This window comes from Equus asinus, chromosome 5, assembly GCF_041296235.1.
Source record: "Equus asinus isolate D_3611 breed Donkey chromosome 5, EquAss-T2T_v2, whole genome shotgun sequence".
Taxonomy (NCBI): Eukaryota; Metazoa; Chordata; class Mammalia; order Perissodactyla; family Equidae; genus Equus; species Equus asinus.
In genome coordinates, this window is record NC_091794.1 from 58,303,260 (window position 1) to 58,318,210 (window position 14,951).

Below are 14,951 nucleotides of genomic sequence, written 5' to 3' on the forward strand. Positions count from 1 at the left end.
AAAATGTCCATACTACAGATTGAATGCAATCCATATCAAAGTTCCAACGACATTTTTCACAGAAATAGAACAAAGAATTCTAAAATTTATATGGAATAAAAGACCCTGAATAGCCAAAGGAATCCTGAGGAAAAAGAACAAAGCTGGAGGTATCACACTCTCTGATTTCAAAATATACTACAAAGCCATAGTAACCAAAACAGCATGGTACTGGCACAAAAATAGACATACAGATCAATCGAACAGAATCGAGAGCCCAGAAATAAACCCACACGTTTAAGGACAGCTAATTTTTGCCAAGGGAGCCAAGAGCATACAATAGAGAAAGGAAAGTCTCTGTTACAAGCGGTGGTTGGAAAACTGGACAGCCACACGCAAATGAATGAAAGTAGACCATTCCCTTACACCATGCACAAAAATCAACTCCAAAAGGATTAAAGACTTGAATGTAAGACCTGAAACCATGAAACTTCTAGAAGAAAATATAGGCAGCACACTCTGTGATGTTGGTCTTAGCAGCATATTTTCAAGTCCCATGTCTGACTGGGCAAGGGAAACAAAAAGAAAAACTGAACAGATTGGACTACATCAAACTAAAAAGCTTCTGCACAGCAAAGGAAACCATCAACAAAACGAAAAGACAACCTAACAATTGGGAGAACATATTTGCAAACCACATATCAGATAAGGGGTTAATATCCAAAATATACAAAGAACTCATATGTCTCAACAACAAAAAAACCCAAAACCCAATTAAAAAATGGGCAAAAGATCTGGACAGAGATTTCTCCAAAGAAGATATATGGATGGCCAACAGGCATATGAAAAGATGCTCAACATCATTAGCTATCAGGGAAATGCAAATCAAAACTACAATGACATATCACCTCACTCCTGTCAGAATGGCTATAATTAACAAGACAGGAAACAACAAGTGTTGGAGAGGATGCGGAAAGAAGGGAATCCTTGTTCACTGCTGGTGGGAGTGCAAACTGGTGCAGCCACTATGGAAAACAGTATGGAGTTTCCTCAGAAAATTAAGAATAGATCTACCATGTGATCTAGCTATTCCACTGCTGGGTATTTATTCAAACAACTTGAAAACACCAACGCATAAAGATACATGCACCCTATGTTCATTTCAGACTTATCAACAATAGCCAAGACTTGGAGGCAACCTAGGTGCCCATCAAGGGACAAAGGGATAAAGAAGATGTGGTGTATATACACAATGGAATACTACTCAGCCATGAGAAATGATGAATCCAGCCATTTGTGATAACATGGATAGGCCTTGAGGGAATTATGCTAAGTGAAATAAGTCAGAGGGAGAAAGTCAAACACCATGTGATCTCATTCATAAGTAGAAGATAAAAACAATGACAAACAAACACATAGCAACAGAGATTGGATTGGTGGTTACCAGAGGGGAGGGGGGAAGGACGGAGGGGGAAAGGGGTGATTAGACACACTTCTGTGGTGATGGATTGTAATTAGTCTTTGGGTGGTAAACATCTACACAGAATTCGAAACATATTATGATGTACACCTGAAAGTTAAAAAAAACCTAGCTATTGAATTCTTCATTTTAATAATTATTTTTATTTGAATTAAAAAACCAAAAAAGGACAAAAACAAAACAAGAGGAGCCTCGGAACAGCAGTAGAGGAAATGATAATACCCCCAATATAGGAGTGAGGATGAAAAAGATGGGAGAAAATTCCAGCTGGCTTACAGATGTGCAGGGGGCACAATGAGGAAGCTCCTGTCTGGTGGATTCCATTATGTCAACGAAGTATGAGGTAGGTCAGCAGCTGAGCAGGAGCAGAGGGAAGATGGTTTGGTAGGTTTAAAGAGAAAGAAGATAGGACATAGTTGAATTGGGACAGTGAGCCTACTGGAGAAACACAATGGGACGGATGCGTATGTAGTTTGACATGTCTGCTTGAAGTCTGTCATGACGAAAATAAATGAGAAACCAGTCAGCTAGTAAACGGCACAGTTAGGATTTGCAGTCAGATCTCTCTAAGGCCACGGTTTATCTATTATAACACACTGCTGAGACAGAGCATAAGTGTTATACTAAAGAATCAATTCTGAATCTTACGTCATAGACTGATCAGAATCATTTTCTCCATGAGTACTTATTAAAGAATCTGACAATAATTTGGTGGTATCAAAGACACTATGTGAAACAAACAACATTTTATATAAATAGTTCTTTTGCTTTTAGTATAGTGCACTGGCATCCAATTATTATTTTCTAACTTTAATTTTGCAAAATCTAGTCTTCTTAAGGTATTATGAAAAGTGAGCGGGTGCCATGTACAGCAGTGAGGCGCTAACGCTGGTGGTGAGACCAGGGCGGCCAAGCGAGCATCACTGAGGTGTGTCAGCTCACACATGGTGCCTCTGCCTAGAGGATGTCACAGTTAGAAATCAAGAGGAATGCCATCACTGTAGTTACTTCCTCTATGAAGCTTCCCCAGATTATTTTAATAATATCTTCAATGCCATAGGGACCCAGGGAAATATTCCAACCCAACCTCTGCTAAAAACAGCTGTACACACTGATAGCAATCGAAGATGACCCCTGACAGCTTCCTTCTTGCTTGTTGTGTATAGTCAATGAGGAAAGATTAGTTAATCTTTTTCAGTAAATGTCATTGACCCATAGCAGGAAAAAAATAGAATATATAAGTAAGAAATCACATATGTTTACATGTAGGAAAAATAGAATATATCTGGAGAGAAATGTAAAATATCTCTTCTGTATGTATTTTAAAAGAAGAAGAGGGAAAGAGAATGACATTTATTAAGTATAACCAGTATTTATTAAGTATAACAAATATAACACAGACTTTAGTCATTGTGGAGAGTTGAGGGAGAAAAATGGGGGTTAGGGGACGAACAGATACAGAAAGAGAGAGGGGGGAGGCAAATGTGACATAGATACAGAAAAAAAGGCATGAGAAGACAGGAAGGAGAAATAAAAAGAAAACAATGAGAAAGAGAGAAGGAAAACAAATAGGATGGAGAGATACAGGGAAGATTTCCAGCCTCGAGACAGGTGTCAGATGACTGGGCTGTGCATAGCCTGGTTATCACAGCCTCGAAGCTGGCTAAGCTCTCAGAAGCAAAGAACAAACCGCTTTAATACTACTCGCTCACTGAAAGGCTGATGATAAAACAAAATGAAACAAAACAAAAACGCAACACAGAAATCCTTAATGCCCAGAACTAAAAACTGAGATGTTATAAGAACTCTTGCACAAAGTTTTTGGTTAAAATTTGGAAACTTGGGCATTCTTGAAATTTTCCCTCCTCACCCCCTTTTTTCCTGAATAGAGAACAATCCTAATCCTGCTACACGGCAAGAATTGCCACATTTTATTTCATACACAAAAAGGCCATCTACTTTCATCAAGCAACATTACTCTTTTATGGACTTTTAAGGTGCTGCTACTCATGACATATTTTTAGAACAACAGACATTCATAGTATCACCTATAAAAATCTGCTCTGTGGGTAAATCTCTAGCCCTAGCAAATTTCCGGCGGCTTTTTCTTTGTCTGTTAAGGAAAGGTTTGTGCACCTCTGCATGGTAAGGCCTCTATACTTGCAGCCCATCATTTCCCCACATGAATCACTTTGTTTCAGCACTGCTAAAGTTTGCTCCGTTCTCGATTATTTGCGGAACCATGTTCTCTTGTCTCCAGGTTTCACAAATGCTGTGCCCTCTATCTGAACACTCCTATCCTTTCCCTCTTTCATCTAACTGTTATTTGTTCTTTAACCCTCAGTTTAGAATTTACTTCTCCAGAAATCCTCCCTTGACCTCTACGTCTGATCAGGAACGCTTCTACAAACACCTACAGCATACAATACTTCTTTCCAAGTTCTTCCCTCAGGCTGGAGTGTCTATCATCTAGTCTTCAAAAAGTAAATTTTACTTCTGCAAAATTCAGCTCAAATGCCACTCCCTACGAAGCCTTCCCAAATCCCTACAGATTAGAGTTAATTGTTTCTTTGAACTCCCGACATGGCATTTATTTTATTTCCTTATATTATAGTTTTATACATCTTCTTCCCCTCTAGCTGATATGCTACAAGAGCCCAGACATATGTGCTCCCACAGGTACTTAGCACCCAGGAGGGAGTCAGTAAGTGAACGCCGGCTGAATGAACGGACTAGATGAAAGCAATCCTAGGCTGGAAGCTGACCTGAGAGCCAGGGCCCTGCTTGTCCCAGGAGAGGGCACCTGGGTGCTTGGTGCTTCCAATTTAATGGAAAGATCACAAATTATAAGGAATATGAATCCCCTAAGACCAAAGTCTGCTTTATAAAAAAGTGCTGTAGTAGCTATAAAGTCATAAATAAAATAGTATATTACAAAAAATTTCTGGCGGTGATCTGGTAATAGATTTTGACTGAAGTGATTACTCACTGACAATACTCAACATAAGTCTTGCAAATGCATCAACTATGTAATGAACAGCTATTAAGTTTATTGATTTTCTGATTTCCATTGATAGCTAACAGGCCAAAGCTACACATCAATATTTGTGTTAGTAATACCCAAGAGCTAACAGTTTTGACAAATGAAAACCTCAACAGTCTAAACAGTCCAAATTAATGGAAATTTGAAGGCCAAACCTCAGAATTCAAATGAAATACCAAGCAAGTGAATCTAATACACTTAATAACTCAGTGAAGTCAGTGTTGATCAGTTTTTCCTGTAACAGACTTTTAAAGGTTTCCTTTATCCTAATAACGGGATCATGTCCAAATAGGTATGCTCTCTATTTCTTCCCACAATTAAGACTTTGAAGTTACATAGCTATGGGCTAACACTTGGATAAACTTTACAAAGTGTTTTCATATAGTTAGTCCTTACAAAATTCCTGTGAGAGAGGCATTGTTTTCTTCATTTTTACATGAAGAACTGAAGTTCAGCATGGTTGAGTGATCTGGCCAAGGTCTCTCAACCAGTAGGGAGAAAAGCCAGCATGTGAATGAATTTAGGTCTTTCAATTAAAACATAATACAAAATAGTAGAGGACCATTTCATCCTTCTACTCAACTTTTTCACTGCATATTACATTTGTTGACTATACCATTACTAATTTTTATAGTACGTATTCAATTTTGTATTCTGCTTTTTTATCCCCACTTAGCAAATCCTCTTAATGCCACAGACTTTCTCTGGGAAGGTGTGGTGAACGCGCAGAAGACTTAGGCTATCTCAGTGAATGCTTTCATAGGTAACCGCTACCCTTTCACTATCTTCAAGGTCTGTTCCAGTGGTTCTTAAAGTGTGGTCCCCAGACCAAAGCATCAGCATTACCTGGAAATTTGTTAGAAGTGCAACTATAGTCTCTATGCCAGACCTACTGAATCTGGGAGTGGTGCTATCAATTTCCAGATGATTTCAAGGCACACTAAAATTTGAGAACCACTGATCTATCGTATTCAAATAGAAACCTGGTCTCTCATGTATGCAAAAATATGATAAATACACAAAATCAAAGTTAAGTTCCTATTCATTGGAAGAATAACTACTCATGAATTTTAAGTCCCAATAGTACCTCTAGATATATATTATCATGAACGTAATAATAATATTTAATATTCAGGGCAAAGAAGTTAGGTAAGGGGCATGGGTACCACAAAAAAAACCAGATAATTCTCAGATTTTTCTTTATGTACACTTTATACAACAAAGATATGTGTGTGGCTACATACATATTATATAATATATAATTATATTCTGTATTATATTTGTAACCATATTTTGGTATTAGAATTACTTTCTTATGATGTCGATCTGAGCCAGGGGTCAAGAAACTTTTTCCATAAAGGGCCAGACAGAAAATACGTCAGGCTTTGCAGGCCACACGGTCCCTGTCGTAACTACTCAAGTCTGCTGTTGCAGCACAAAAGCAGCCGCGATATGTGAACGTTGTGCGTGGCTTTTGCGCCAATGGTGTTTTATTTACAAAACCAGGGAGTGAGGTGGATTTGGCAGGTCGGCTGTGTGTGCTGACCCCTGATTCAAGCTGTCATTAAAACGCATTTCCCATTACGTGAGCTTCCTGGGTGACCGAGGGCAGTGTGTGTATAATCAGGAACCGAACCTTGCAGGAATAATTCACATTGGAGATGCTGCTTTATAAGAAGAAAATACATGTAATGTGATAAATTAAGATTATATGTATCTCTAAAGGCATTCACAGAATTCAATTTCAAAGATAGAAGCTTTTTGAGGGGAAAGATCTTAGGAGTGCTTGTTCATACCTAATAACGTGCTATGTACTTAATAAGTATTCACTAATATCTGTTGATTTAATGACTAGTGGGCTTTGTAACAATAGAAATATTTTACTTTGTCAACTGCTGTTGTTTAGAGCCAAGTTTATTCTTTTTTTTATGGGTACTGAGACAACATATAAAACACCAAGGGTTTGGGTAGAATATAGAAACTGAGTTTGAATCCTGGTTCTTGTCAAATTAACAGTGTGACTAGAGGGAGATTATTCGACCTTTCCAAGACTCAGTTTCCTTACCTGCAAAATGTTATCCACCTTTGTAGATTCTTGTGAGCATAAAACTAAACGAGAGAACACAGAGAAGGCACAGCACTTGGAACTTTATAGGTTTCTTTGCCCTGCTTGCTCCTCTGTTTGCTAAGTAAGCCCTGAGAATACAAAATATTTCAATTTTCCCTAACCACATTCAAGCTAAAAGGGAGAATTATAATATTGAAGTGATAAAATAACTTCAAGAATTCCGTTGCTAAACCTTTTAAATGTCCTCTACCAACCCCCCCTCCATTTTTTTTTAAAACCACCTCAGGTATGATTTTTATTCTAGTCTCAAAACTTTCTTAATGACTTCTCTGGATAGACCAAAAAATCTATTTTCTCTAGTTTGGTCCATGTATGGAGAATCTCTTTAAAAAAGAAAGATTTCTGAAGCAACTCCAAAAGGGACGTATGGGACAAAACCTATTTTTTATATTCTCTGCTCAGACTTCTCTTTCCCTTTTCACCCAACAACAGAAAGGAAATTAAAAGTCCAAACCTCAAAACATGAATATAGGACCTGACTCAAACTGCGTCAAAGGCTCCTGCTCCTGGTTGGGAGAAGGCAGGTTTACTGGTACCTGCACTGCAAGGTGCTCGCTCAGCAATTACTCAGCTGTGAGCAATGACCTACCGCTTCAGCCCAGCACGTGATGACTGGGGCTTCTTGTAGCATTTGTGAAAAGGGATTTAACAAGTCTAACTTGACTTCAACCTGCTTCCCAGAATTCTCCAACTCTGTTGAAGATAAATGAAGGTGTAAACTACTATACAACCCCGGAGTGGGATCAGGAACCACTGAGTAGAATGAATTAACATAAAACACCAGACCGCATCTTTCTACCTATGGCTGTAGTAAGGTTTGTCCCTCCAGAACAAGTGTTCTTGATAGAAATGGGCACTGTTCAAGCAAGGTGATACTGAGAGCTTCTTTCTCTGAACCATAGACTTAGAAACACTTTCCTCCCTTGGACGTGGTTTTGCTTTTTCCCCTTCACCCCTGCACATTTCTGGTGAGTTTGCGTGTGTGCTGTGGGGGGAGGGGTGAGTATCTGAGGAGGGGGCAGGAGATGGGGGAAAATGAATCCTTAGTTACATAGTAAGCCAGCAAGGAGACAGCTGCACTAGATACCATCTTTAAGATTCCTCACAGCTCTATCATTGTGTGACTTTACTTATTTCTAATGAGAAAGAGGAAACAAAATGGCACTTAGAAATAAAATATTAACTTGAAAAGTATCTGAGAACAGAAGTCATCTAACCAGAACTCACTGGCAATTTATTTACGGGGAAAAAAGCAAGGGAAAATAACGAGAGGATCTCCCCCCGACCCCGGCGTACTTCTGGAGCACGTCCTGGAGCAGAGCACATCCAGCCAGATTTCCCACAGCACCTGCAGCTATCTTATTCTCACACCACCTGCAGCTATCTGGAGAGCGCTCCGTAATGAACACAGCCTAAGAGCAGCTTTGCCCAGATTTGTTGAAAATTGTCCAAACTCAGAATGAGAGTACTATTTGATTGAAAATACATTATGACTTTAAAAATTGTCTTATTACTTAACACTGTAAGGAGAGGCTTCTATTAAACAGATACAACTTAGAAAGTTTAAAAAAATGTTTCATAAGCAAATGCTACAGAAATATGAAAAATTCTCTTCAACATATCAAAGTAGAGCCCTTATTGTCATGCTCTACATAGAAGGCAAAACTTCTGGATAAAGAACATGAGAACATTTTGTTCTCACTCATACCACCAGGTGTCAAAAGTATTAAGAGTTTTCATTCTTGGTATGCTTTGTGATCGTATGTGAAAAACACTCAATTACCTTCACTTTTATTATCTTGGCATGTAATATGATAATAAAAGACATTATTTTCCCAATAATATTAATTGCTATATACTCAAAATGGTTAACCAAATCTAAGTAAAATTTTAAGTTAAAGTCCCCTTTCAGGAATTGCCAATCAATCAAAAATATACAATTTTAACAAGGTTAATTATACTGAAATCCTTAGAGCTACACCTACTGAGGCAAAAAACAAAAAACTTGGCTTTCTCATAATCTTGGAAAATTTTGAAATTGACTCAATTATCTGGCTGTGAAAGCCAGTCTAAGCTTACATCTTTCCACAAACAGGGTTCTACACACTATACAACTACCTAATGTGGGTGCCGACACTAAGACGCTTTTCATTTTTATATATGCTAAACTAAAAAAAAAGTCTTTAATGGGCAAGGAAGTTTTCAGTGAAAGTGCTGCTATAGCTATGATTTTATTTCTTTTAGAGTTCTTTCTTCTGGATTATTTCCTAGTAGACAACAGGAAATGAGATATCTATTATATAAATTACATAAGTGGGAAAACCATGATAACATTACCAGTTATAGTTGACCTCAAAATATGGCAGCAAAAGATAATCATTGAAAAGCAAAAGTTTTATATAATTTAATGTACTGACTTCACTTAAGTATCAGAATAATATACGATGTCTCCACTCCCACTACAAATTATTAGAGAGGTTTGTCTTCAACTGCTAAAATTACACTTAGTGAAGCTGTTACATTAAATCAATTCTCAACGCTGCTGTTAATCCTCGTCCCATTAAGTTATAAAAGTAGTGTGTTTCATAGTTGCACAATCTTCCCAATCTTAGCTGTACATATATAACATGGACACTCATCAAGATCACTCAGCAGGTCAGGAGATTAAGATCACAGTCAGTCTCCATTTCCTGGGCTCCAGGCAGAAATTTCTCTCTGTTCACCTCCAGATCTATTACATGTGATCTCAACATTGTCCCACACCATAAGTAAACATATACATTAATGTGTCCTTTACCTAAATTAATCGATACAAATGACAGCTATACCTTATTTGATAATTCATTCTTAATTTGCTTCTAATAAAAGTATTAACTACTACTACATGGAATGACTATATCTAGAAATACAGAGACAAAAGAACACCGCTTCCCATCACTCTACACTGCTTCTATTTTCCTCACAAGGGGTCTGTTCTGCTTCATTTTAAATTCATGGGAGAATTTAAAGAATTACACTAAAAATAAGTTCAGTTTGGTTTTGTTAGATTTATTTACATTTTTAAGGTAATAAAGAAATAGATTTTCAATTGCAAACGAGCCACAGCACTTTGTTTTCGCTGTAACGAGTTCAGTTACAGTTATCCAATAACTCCCTGTATGTTTTTTCAGGACATAATGGATAACGTTCTTTGGTTTTCCTGTGATAAGAAAACACTCACTTTCATACATTATCTCAACAGTCCCTAGTTCAGAAACTCAGCTACATTATCTTTCAGAAAGTTAAGAAGATACCAATCCCTTTTCCTGTTTTACTATCAAATCATCCCATTAAAAATAAAACTAAAAAGCTACACCAGTTTAATAACAGATTGAAATATTTCATTTCTTTTTAAGGATGATTGGAGTTTGACCCTAGATTAACAACCCAACCAACAATATTCCACATAAAATAAATGTATCTTTTATATCATATATATCACACTAAGTTCTAAAATAAATTAATTTGACATACTTATTGATCTTCTATTTACTGGTTTGTTTCTTCTACATAGTACAAAATACTATGGCATCTCAGATCCACTGTAGCTTTATTTTCTATTGCCCTATAAACCTTCCTAATTTGTCCTACAGTCTTTTTCCTTATAAAATGTCAATAAAAAGATTAAGCACACATATACAAAGATCATAGCTACCACCAGATGTTGAGAGCGTCTCTTGAGACCAAAAATTCCACACCAGGTGGTTGAGCCAGCCTAATGAAGCAACACATGCTCATGAGGGATACAAAGGATGGACTTGCAGGGACCTGCTCTCATTTGGTTATTTATGAAAGTATAGAGAAGGATTTGAAATCAAAGTAAAATGAAATGAAATCAAAGCCTTCTCATTTATATAGCAGATTTTTTTTGTTAAAGGTTTTAAAATTTGTCTTCAAAATTAAGGCTGAAGAAAAAATCTTTTATGTATACTTTAGTGACAATATATCATTAAATATATTTCTGACTCCTCTACCATGTGGTAAACATGAAAATAACTTTTCTTTAGGTGGATTAAAATACAAACATTATGTTTCTTATATCAAAAGACTTAAAAAAATGTGAGTTCATGTCAGTACTAGTATAACAAACTTTAGTAAATGGACTGACCATAAAGCATGACCTTAGGCAACAGCTAATGAACCTGAGAGCATTTTAATATATTTTCTTATCGCCAAGTGAAGCACTTTAAGTTATTATGGCTAGGCTGCATGACCTCATGCAATTGAATCATGCTAGAGCCAAACAGGCTAATGTCTTTGATAGCAATTAGATAAAGGCAGAATGTTAACTTTTACTTTAAGAAGTGTTAAACAAAGAGACTCATCTCCTGGCTTAACTTAGTTAGAAATAAGCTACTCATTTAACAGCAGAGGTTAATGTGGGAATGGCCTCTTTCACCTGTCAGAAAGAAAATTAATTTTATTTTAAAAATTATCAGGGAATTTTATTTCTATAATGAACACTTTTCTGGAGTTTCTAAAGTTTCCAATAGCAGCCTGATGGACCCTAATATCTAATATCTAAGCACCTCCTCTTTAATGTCTAAAGTTTACAATATGCTCAGCATTGCTTAAGAAACGTCCTCTTGTCAGTCCTTATCAGAAAGAATTGCTTATCTGAGCTGAACATGGCAGGTCATGACAGAGAAATCACATGACAAAACAGTACAATAAAATAATGTGATACAGGTACTAATATCATATTTCATCAAATCTAAGATGCTATTGATTGTAATACACAATTCTTTTACACGTCAGTAAGAAAGAAAAAGCTGTCGAACTATGGCACAATGCTTTCTTATCACCCAGAATTTTTTATACATATTAAAAGAGCTCTTTTAGACTGAAAAGATTTTTAGAAATTATATATTGCTCTTACACATATATAAAAAGACAAAGAGAAATAAATGGGCTAGGGTATTCCTAAAACTTTTTCACATTCAAAATATGACTTTTCTGAATCTTTCAACTTAGGGTCTAGGGTTCTGCTCACAATTACGTTCTCTCTGCCAGCCAGGGTGTTTGCGAGGCAGCGTTTCTTAAAAGGGTGCTGCTCCACCTTTGTCTCTGGGGTTTTCTTTCAAGTTACTGACACCCATTCTGCAAGTTTTGACTGGAAATTAAAAAAATAGTCAAAGTTTGGAAATTTTGGTACTTTCAAAGTCATACCGTTTAATAGTTAAATGATCAGTGACTAGTTAACAAAAACATGATTAAATAGGAATACGTGACTCTATATTCACTCAAGTAGTATGTGCTAAATCATGATTGCAGCTGGTGAGTTCAACAATTGCACAGAGCTGTTATTTCCAGGGCTTGTCTGTGCAGCAGTGCTGGCTAAAAATCAGAGCCACCTGAGAAACATGAAGAAAACATATAGGTTCTTGGGTTGACTCCCTCAAAATTCTGAAAAATATAAGGTGTCTGGAATTTAAATATTTAAAAAATCACCCTCAGGTCATTCAGACGTATGCCAAGCTTGGGAAGCACTGGTATGGTTTGGACCTGTTGCCGTGGAAGTCAAGATCAAGTTCCAATTGCCGTGTGGGCCAGTTGGCTGTAACACAGCGAAAAGAGCTCTGAATAGAAGGTTAGGACGTGACTTTTCACGTTGCAGCTCTACTGCTTACTAGTTGTATGACCTTGAGTAAGTCACTTAAATTGTCAAGTTTGCTCACTTATAAAATGAGAATACATAATTCATAGGGTTGTTGTGGGGCTGAAATTAGGTAACCTGTGTGTAGGTACTAGCACTGGTAAAGCACTTGGTATAAACTCAGAAAATGTTCTCTCACCTCCCCCACCACCTACATGTTTACTCCAGGCTTGTTCATACTGACAGGTTTGAAAAATGTAAGCAATTTCCTCAAGGCATTCCCCAATCCTCTCAGCTGCAAGTAATCTCCCCCCTTCTCACAGGCAGTCTACCTGTATTTCTTTACTGGAGCTTATTTCTACTTTGTTTTATACTTATTTATGCACATGACATATCCTCCCTAATAGGCTGCAAACTTTTTTAGAGCAAGAACCTTGCCTAATTTATCTTCAGAGCCCTCACATTTAACAAGGTGCTTAGAAGAGATTTGGGGTTTTGCTAACGAAAGGACATGAATGAAACAGAAGGCAGCGATCCAGGTTCCATACCGACTTCTCTCTTTAAACAACCATTAACTGTAGGAGGTCACCACAGCTCAGTCAACACTAGAAGTCAGGGAAGGGGCATCAATTAGTCATTAGATCAAGTAACGTTTACTTGAGAGAAGCACATTTAAAGAAAGAGGGATATGTTTGCATTTTCTTAGTCTGCAATGCCTGTCATGGTTCTGGGGAAGGGATGAGGATGTGGTACACGACTGCTTAATGCTGGAGAAATGATAATCAGTATGGCTGCTAACAGCCAAGCAAGCATAAGTGAGAAAACAAACATGAAGTTTTTCTTTGATGCTTACAGATAAGCCTTTAAGATCATGTCCTAAGTTCTCTGAAGTACTGTATGGGCATTTTACACACATGTGGACTTCACGTCAACCCAGACAAAGAACTCTTTCTAATTAAAGCGAGAATTTTTGTCCTGTAATTTTTATTGTTTTAGGGGAAAATACCTTTAAACAAAACTTCAGGTTAGTGACAATCACGTCCATCTCATTTATAAGAGTCAATCTGCATTGGAAAATGATAAGCTCATGTAAATCTACCACATGACTAAAAATAATTCACGAATCCTTCTGAACATAACTTTGAGGCAGTAGCTTCACCAGTTTCAAAAAGTAGCCAGATAGTTCCTGTCAGACGTGAGAAAAATAAAACCACAAAGCTTCAGAGCCCACACACCGATGAGGACAGCGGAAGATGGGCTCCGGAATGAAAAGTGCAATCTCATTCCAGCCACATGGGTTTCAATTCACAGGAAAAGATCAGAGGCAGAACTCTGGTGGTATACATGGCTTTGGTGCTTAGTGAGAGAACACATGCTATTTAATGATCTTAATATATTTATTTTATAACCTTTGTGGAAGATTTAAAAAGATATATTAAAATCAGAACTAAGCTTGACAATGTACATAACGAAATATTTGCTTTTAGCACCATTGTGTCAAAGGGATTTAAATGTTTATCTTTTTTGAGAAATCAAAATATCTGAATATTAAAAACCCAGAATTATTTCAGTTATTCGTCAAAAGTACAATCTACAATTAACTTCAGGTAATGATTGATGACACAACCGAGTGGACTTTTTTAGTAAATGAGATACATGAAGCAGCCTACAATCTTCATTCTTAGGTTACCAGGGGAAAACAGCATCTCCCTGACTCATACTGATAAAGGTATAATGACACGGATTGCTAACGAGTAAATATTGAGGAATCACACTGAAAAATAATAAAACCAGTTGAAAAATGGGCTGTGTAGATTTAGGACCAGGTTAAATTTGTTCAACACTTCGGTAAAATATTTAGCTTTCAAATAATAGATTAAGAAAAACAACCACATAGAGAATTGCATCTTCTATTTTATATTCTAGCTAATGTATTTGCTTTCTATAAATGGAAAGGCTAAAACTAGAACTCTTCCATTTTATATAAGAATTGTGGTAAATATTCAATCAAGTCATTGATGAGTTTTTCTTAACATCCTTAGATTGAAAGCTCCTCACAGTAATGTCTATCTACTTATTTATTTATATTCCTATGGACAAGTAGTAATTAGTAAGTTCTTTGAAATATTATTTGCAAATATTAATCAAAGCATTTTATAAGTTATTTTAGAGTCAAGCATTGCATATTTGATTTAAAAATTTCTACTTCTGAATAGCACAAAAATATACTGCTGCTAGAGAACTGACTGAAAAGATTAGAATATATATTTTTAGAACTACTATGCACAGCCTAATCATAATTTTCTTACACGACAGGTTATTTATTTGTACATTTTACAGACCAGCAAATCTTCATAATGGTATATGTGGATTTCACTCTATGTTTTGAACATCTTATACACCAATGGTTTACTTATTTTTATTAAAAAATGATAGTGAAATTCCCTTAATAACCAATAACATCTTTCTTGTTTGTACTCACTCATTCTTTCTGCTCATGTGGGCCTCACTTCTAAGCCCATTCAAAATGATGTTTTCCAAACATGTGCCACATGACTTGTTCATATAAATGGAGCAAATTAAACTGTCTCCACATATATCCTATCACATTTGTAGCCCTGATTTCTCTCTTTAACACGTGGCCAAGACACCGTATTATCTGCCTGCAGAGGTTGACCTCAGGATA

At 36.7% G+C, this 14,951-nt stretch overlaps 1 protein-coding gene across 1 annotated transcript in view; it reads right to left on the reverse strand.

The window, feature by feature from the left end:
* Positions 1 to 14,951, reverse strand: part of RSRC1 (arginine and serine rich coiled-coil 1) — a 407,598-nt gene that overhangs the window by 26,597 nt on the left and 366,050 nt on the right. The gene's annotated exons all lie outside the window — the stretch shown is intronic.